This window comes from Rhinopithecus bieti, unplaced genomic scaffold, assembly GCF_001698545.2.
Source record: "Rhinopithecus bieti isolate Rb0 unplaced genomic scaffold, ASM169854v2 scaffold_70608, whole genome shotgun sequence".
In the NCBI taxonomy this organism is placed as follows: domain Eukaryota; kingdom Metazoa; phylum Chordata; class Mammalia; order Primates; family Cercopithecidae; genus Rhinopithecus; species Rhinopithecus bieti.
The window spans coordinates 303,772-310,564 of NW_016826280.1; positions in this window are offsets into that span (position 1 = coordinate 303,772).

Sequence of the window (6,793 nt, forward strand, 5' to 3'; positions counted from 1 at the left end):
ATAAATCTCTTGAACCTGAGAGGCAGAGGTTGCAGTGAGCCGAGATCACGACACTGCACTCCAGCCTGGGTGACAGAGCAAGACTCCGTCTCAAAAAAAAAAAAAGAAAAAGAAAAGAAAAGAAACCCTTCTACATGTACTTCCTTTCCACCACCATCTGTCACCTAGGAAAACCTCTACAGTCACAAAGCTTATCTGAAAATCTGACCATATTCAGGCAAGATTCAAGCCAAGAGAAGCCAAACCTAGAGACACACAGCTATGAACTATAAACTGTTCATAAGGCCCTGGGGTTTCTTGGACCACTTGTGCCCTAACCAGCCTGTGGGCTCCCACGTTCATTATCCTCCCAAGTGTTAAGACACATGGTATCAGACATTAGGCAGTTTTTGTATTAGGAAGACTATCACATAATCAGTGTTAAAGACCAATGTTAACTAGGAAGATAAGGGATCAAATGCTTCTCCTGTCTCACACATATATGATGGATCTTACTTTCTATCCAGGAGAAGTTATTGTAAATTCTCTATTAGTTTCTAGTGAATGAAACTTCAGATTCAATTAGCTACTTCTTCCTTAGAAGTTTGTGAAGAGTGGAATCTTGCCATGTGCCAGACTTTGTTGACACAATTCTCTCCTTGTTCCTGCATTCCTCTGGAATGATCTTCATAGGCCTTAAAAGTTTGTAAACTGTGTTGATATCAATGCTCTCATTCTATTTCACCACTGATCTCAATTCAGGCAGTTTTTGTTGCACAAAACCTCAGAAGATAAAACAATGTACATTATCTGGCACATGTCTGCAGGGCCCGGCACTGCTCTATACTGGGTTTGACTGGACAGCTCTGCTGATCTCGGCTGGGAGCATTGAGGCATCTGGGGGTTGGCCATGTGTTAGCCAGTCTAGGCCAGCCTTGGCTGCAGTGACTCAGCTCTGCTCCGGGTGTCTCTCATCCACCTCTGGAATCAGCGGGCTACCTCAGACATGTCATTCTCACAACGATGAAAGCAGTGCAAGAGGAAAAGTGAAAGATGCAGGAACTCTTGAGGCCTAGTCTCCAGACTGGCACACCATCTTGTCTACCTTATTCCACTAACCAACATAAGCCACAAACTTGAGTACAGAGTCGGGGTAGGAAAGTGCTGTACAGATGCATGGCAATGGACATGGATATAGTGAGGGTGAAGAAGGGGACCATTACTGGCTCCAATCATACCTAGTCTGCAAAAGACTCGGCTCGCTGGTTGGGCTACCAAGAGGTTCCCTGAGGACAATGACTATATCTATTTATATTATTTCATCTTTTCAATCACTCTGCAAAACAATATCATGGCATCCAACTTATAAAAGAGGACATCAAGGCTCCAAAACATTAAGAAATAAACTACTTAAAATCATCTGTCCTTTCACATTGGGTAGCCCTTGAAATTGAACTCTAGCACCATTATCAGTTGCTAAAGCTCCCTAACCATTCCCGGGAGGGACCTTAATTATGGTCCAAATCGCAGCCAGGCATTCTTCTTGTGATTTCAGGGAGTGTGCAGCTCTGGGTTGAGGCGACTAAGACTTGTATTCGATGGAGAACCAGGTTTTAAGGAGAAGGAAACAATATTTTGAATACAAGGCACTGCTCTTTCAATAGGTAAAGTTTTGGGATATGCACCTTCCACTAAGGCTCACAAAGGATTGGCAGCATTTTGAAAGGGCATAATATGTTTTTCTTTCTTTTCCCTCTCTTTTAGGGTGAAGTAGTTGCATTGATGGCCACTCTTGGCTCCCTAAAGTGAAGACACCTCAGACTTTGAGGATTTTTCTACAGAGGTGAAGGTCAGAATGGGTCCTGGAAGGTGAGAGGTGGGTGCTGTGTCCAGCTCCCCAGGAGATGTACTGCTGTGACTGCCCTGGGGAAAGGCTGAGAACCTATGGGGAGAGTTGAGAAAAAATTTCCAGGAGCTTCATAGTGGCACCAGGCAGGAGGGAGTTCAGGGCCCCCCTCCCCACACAGTGTGCTTCTGCCTACCATTCACATCATACTCTACCCTGTGTGCATATCACATACTGAAGGAACGAAGCTTCAGTTCAGTTTGGTTCCAGCACCTTCAGCTTCTAATGCCATGTTAGGCATGGGAGATACTGAGATGAACCATAAATGGTTCTTGCCTTTAAAGAGATTACAGGGTAGTGGGATCATCAGGAAAAGACAGAAAGGAAAAGAGAAATGCTGTTGGGTAGCACAGATTGAATAGCCGAGGTAGCATGTAAGAGGCAGCAAGACTCCTCTGGAATGATGACTTCAAAGCTAGGAATTGAAGTACAAGTGGAAATTTACCAGACAGAATCTGGAAAAGAGACTTCCAGAGAAAGAGAAGATGCTAAGTCAGTCTTGGCTATTAAAATGTCCATATTCCAAAAGTATGAGTATTGAATTCAGATGGCTGTCTAGAATCCTCCAACATATTGGACTCATCCAGGACTCTCTGAGTCTTAGTTGCTTCATCTGTGAAATGGGAATAATCTTAGGTACCTGACAGCAGTGTGCTGACAACTAAATGAAATACAGTATGTGAAAACATTTTATAGGCTATAAAGTGTAACCTCTGCAGATGTTCATTGCTCTTATCCTCATTAGTGCTATGACTATTAATCATTAATTTCATACCAGGGGCTTAGTTGAAAACTAAGGATTCAGAGATAGATAAAGCAGATCACCCTGCCTCAAGCTGATCACAGTCTAATAATAACATTACATTCTTGTAGGGCTTATTGTGTGCACATCCTGTTTCCAGCACTCTATAGCTATTACCTCATTTCATCCTCATGCCTACCTGAGAAGCAGGTGCTATGACCATCTTCATTTTTCAGTTGGAGGAAACAGGAACACAGAGGGGTTAAGGAACTTGTAGAAGGCCACTCAGCTGATGGGTGGTAGTGTCCAGATGTGAACCCAGACAGGGTGGCTCCAGAGAATGCACCTTCACCACTACCCTACACAAGTAGACAGTCAGCTAAGAGACAACCACAATATGATGTCATAAATGTTGTGAGCCTGTTACAATGCATTAAGTGTGCCCAATGTCCTGGGAGAAAAGGGGGTGTATGCTGAGTGAGGGGTTGGGGGAGTTGTCTGCAATGTCTTCTTAGAGGAGATGGTCCCTGAAATGAGTTCTGGCTAAGAGGTGGAGCAAATTGTGCCCTGCAAGAAGAGCAATATGAGCAAAGCCCCCCAGCTCCCCGCCCCAGGGCTGAGAACAGAACTGCTGTCCTCAGTGTGGGAGGGACAGAGAGAAGGGGCAGTGTATGGCTGAAGATGTGGCAGGAGCCAGGTCCTGAGGGGCTGGGGCACCATGCTAAGAAGCCCCAACTGTCTTCTGAGGGCAGCACAATACAGAGGCGCACTGCGTGTGGAGAGGAACCCTGGATGCCTCCCTCCTGCCTGGTACCACCATGAAGCTCCTGGGCATTTTCTGTCAAGCCTTCCCATAGGTTCTCAGCCTTTCCCCAGGGTGGCCCCATTGCACCTCTGCTGGGGAGCTAGACAAGTACCTACCTCCCACCTCCCAGTACCCATCCTGACCTCCACCTCTGTAGAAAAACCCTCTGAAGACAGTTGGGGTTCCTTAGCATGTGTTGGAAGCCTCACTCCAACTACAGTGTGGATGTCATATCAGGAGAGGGGATTATGGGCAATAGCTGGAAGCAGAGACAGTTCAAGGTCTGACACAAAAATCCAGCTGCTAGGACTGGGATCTGAAGGTGGAGTTGTGGCAGAGAAGAGAGAATGTTTGAGAACTGCTAAGATATAACAATTGATGAAAGAGAAAGAGGAAGAGGAATCAAGAGTGACTACTGAAGCCCAGTCAACATAACGAGACTTTGTCTCTACTAAATATAAAAATAAATTAGCCAGGATTCACGGTGCATGCCTGTAGTCCCAGCTACTCAGGAGGCTAAGGTGGGAGGATCATTTGAGCCCGGGAGGAAGAGGCTGCAGTGAGCTATGATTACACCACTGCATTCCAGCCTGGGTGACAGAGATCCTGTCTTTAAAAAAAAAAAAAAAAAAAAAAAAAAAAAAAAAAAAAAAGAGGTCCCTGTTCTGGGTGACTGGGTGGGTCAGGATGGCAAGCAGCAGGATCCGAAGGTGAAGACCTGGGAAATGCTGACATTCAAGGGAGGGCCAAGGAGGCAGAGTCCAGGGAAATCTGACACAAGCAAGCAGAAGAGAAGGAGGAAAACGAGTGAGGATCCTCCAAGAATTCAAAGGAAGTTGAAGGATGACAAATTTAGGTTAGACACCAAGACTTTACTTCTAACAAGAGTCCTGAGTCCTTAACCTAGAGGAGTGTTTCTCCTTGTGATAGAAAAAGTCCTTGTTTTTGACTTATTTTTTGTATTTGTCTTTGTCTTCCCAGACTTCACATTTCACTGCCTCACTCATTTAGTACTGATTAATTAATTTCTCAATATCTTTGTCTACTCGTTACTGCTCTCTGCACGCATAGACCTAATGGGATGGAGGAGGAGGTTCTGCTGATTGGTATTTGGAATGTGCTGAGACTGATGAATGAACCGCTAAACACACTGTCACCATCACCAATAATAGTAGCAACTGACTCAGCCCCCATTTATTGAGCATCTATTACATACAAGGTTTTCTGTTACGAGTTGCAAAATCATGGCCAATAAACAAGGTGGACATGATGATATTTCTGTTTTACAGAGGGAGAAACTAAGTCTTGGAGAAGTTAAGAGAGCAGCTGAATATCACGCAGCAAATAATAAATAACAATGGAACATATGCATATAGCCCTCAGGCAGCCCCCCAAAATTTTCACCAAAAGCCTTCCTTGCCATCCTTGCTGATTTGTGAGCAGAGAATGAGTTACGTGTGGTACATGGAGAGAGGGGTGGGGGTGGAGCAAAGCAAAGAGGGATAAGAGGACCCAGGTTAGGGAATGACTCTTCTCGAGCCCAATATTCTAAGTCGTTAGCTGTGCTTTCACACACTTAGCACAGGCTCTTTCAGAAAACTATAAGCACCTGAATGGCTTTTCATGCTTGCCACAGGAGAAACTGAACACACTGATGCAAAAATTCTGGCCAACTTTCCTTCAAGAACACAACTTATAAATCACTCATTCATTTAACAAATATTTACCAAGCACCTACTAGATTCAAGCATTGAACTGGGCCCGGGGTACAAGGACAAACAACAAACCAACCAATCCCTGGGTTAGAAAAAAGAGGGTGTCTTCTTGGTTGTCTCTGAGGAGGGGACACTTGGAGAGTGAAAATGGTTGGGAGGGGAGGTGCAGGCAGAGAGGTAACTTGGCAAAGGTCTCTCTTCTCACACTGGGTTTGCACCACTCCTCACCTCTTTATCTTACAAACTCCAACTTATCCCTTAAAACTCTGGGAAGGTTTGCCTGACCTCCAGGGCTGGTTTTGCAGGTTTCCTGTGGGCTTCTTGAGCATCCTGTGTGCAGTTCTGTAGTAACAGGTATTTGCAGGTGACCCAGACTGTCTATCCCTAAATCTGAGCTCTCTGGAGGAAGGGGGTGTATCTTCTAGCTCTGTGTTGCCAGTACAGGCTCAGAGTACATCCTCGATAAACACAGTGGAATTACTGCAGCATGCTGCAATACATGTCTAAGGATACATCAGGACGCTTTGGGTGGTCTTGGGCAATACTGCCTAGTTAACCACTTTGAAGTTCCTTTTTGAGGAAAGCAATGGAAAGATTGGAGGTCCAGGCTCTACCAGAAGGACTTGAGCAAACCACTTAAGGTTTTGTTTTCCTCTTTTATCCAATGCAAGCGTTAGACCAACAGTATGGGCTTGGGATGGTATATGGTTTATCAGAACCTATGCATAGGGCTGTTTACACAAGAACAAGTCCAAGTTAGCTTCAAGTTATTGCTACTTTTTGACATTGTGATTTTCTTTGCAATGGTCTTTCTTTGCAAAGGATCAATTACCGTGGTTATTCCATGGGCACTTGAAGCTAAAATATATTCTCTGTAGTCCATATGGAGCAAAGAGACCTTATAGAAGGAAATTAACAAGCACATTTGGTCTTTATTTAACTCTGATCTAAAATTCTGTGACATAATACTGCTCGTGTCTGTGATTCACTTGGAGTTTAATTTTGCAACAAGAACACAGCTCAGAGTGCCTGGTATGAGCTAAAATGGTAGCTAAAGTATTTAGCATTGGTTAGGAACTTTAATTTTTGAACAGATAAAATGATTACATGGCTCAGAAAGGAAAATGATATAAAAAGATGTACATTGAGAACCTTGTCCCACTCATGCTTTTACCTGCACCATTTCGTGCCCTTGTGAGTCACCAACATCATTAGTTTCTCATCTGTCCTTCCAGAGCTTCTTATGCAAATACAAGCTTGTGTGGGATTTTGTCAAATGCATCTTCAGTATCTATAGAGATTATTACACATTGTTGGGGTTTTTTTCTCTCCTTAGGTCTATTTTGATGAACTGTCTGCATTCTTAGAATAAGCTGACTTAGTCATGAAGTATTCTGCTTTAGGGACGCTGCTGAATTCTGATTGCTAATGTTTTAAGATTTATGAATCAATATTCATGTGTGAAATTCATTTATCATTTCCTTTTGTACAGCCTTTGTTATCAGTGTTATCCTTTCTTGATAAAAGAATCTGGAAGTCTTTTTTTCCTTTTGTCTAGGCTCAGAAATGGTTGAAATAATGTTGGAGTCATCTGTCTTTATTTATTATTTATTATTATTATTATTATTATTATTATTATTATTATT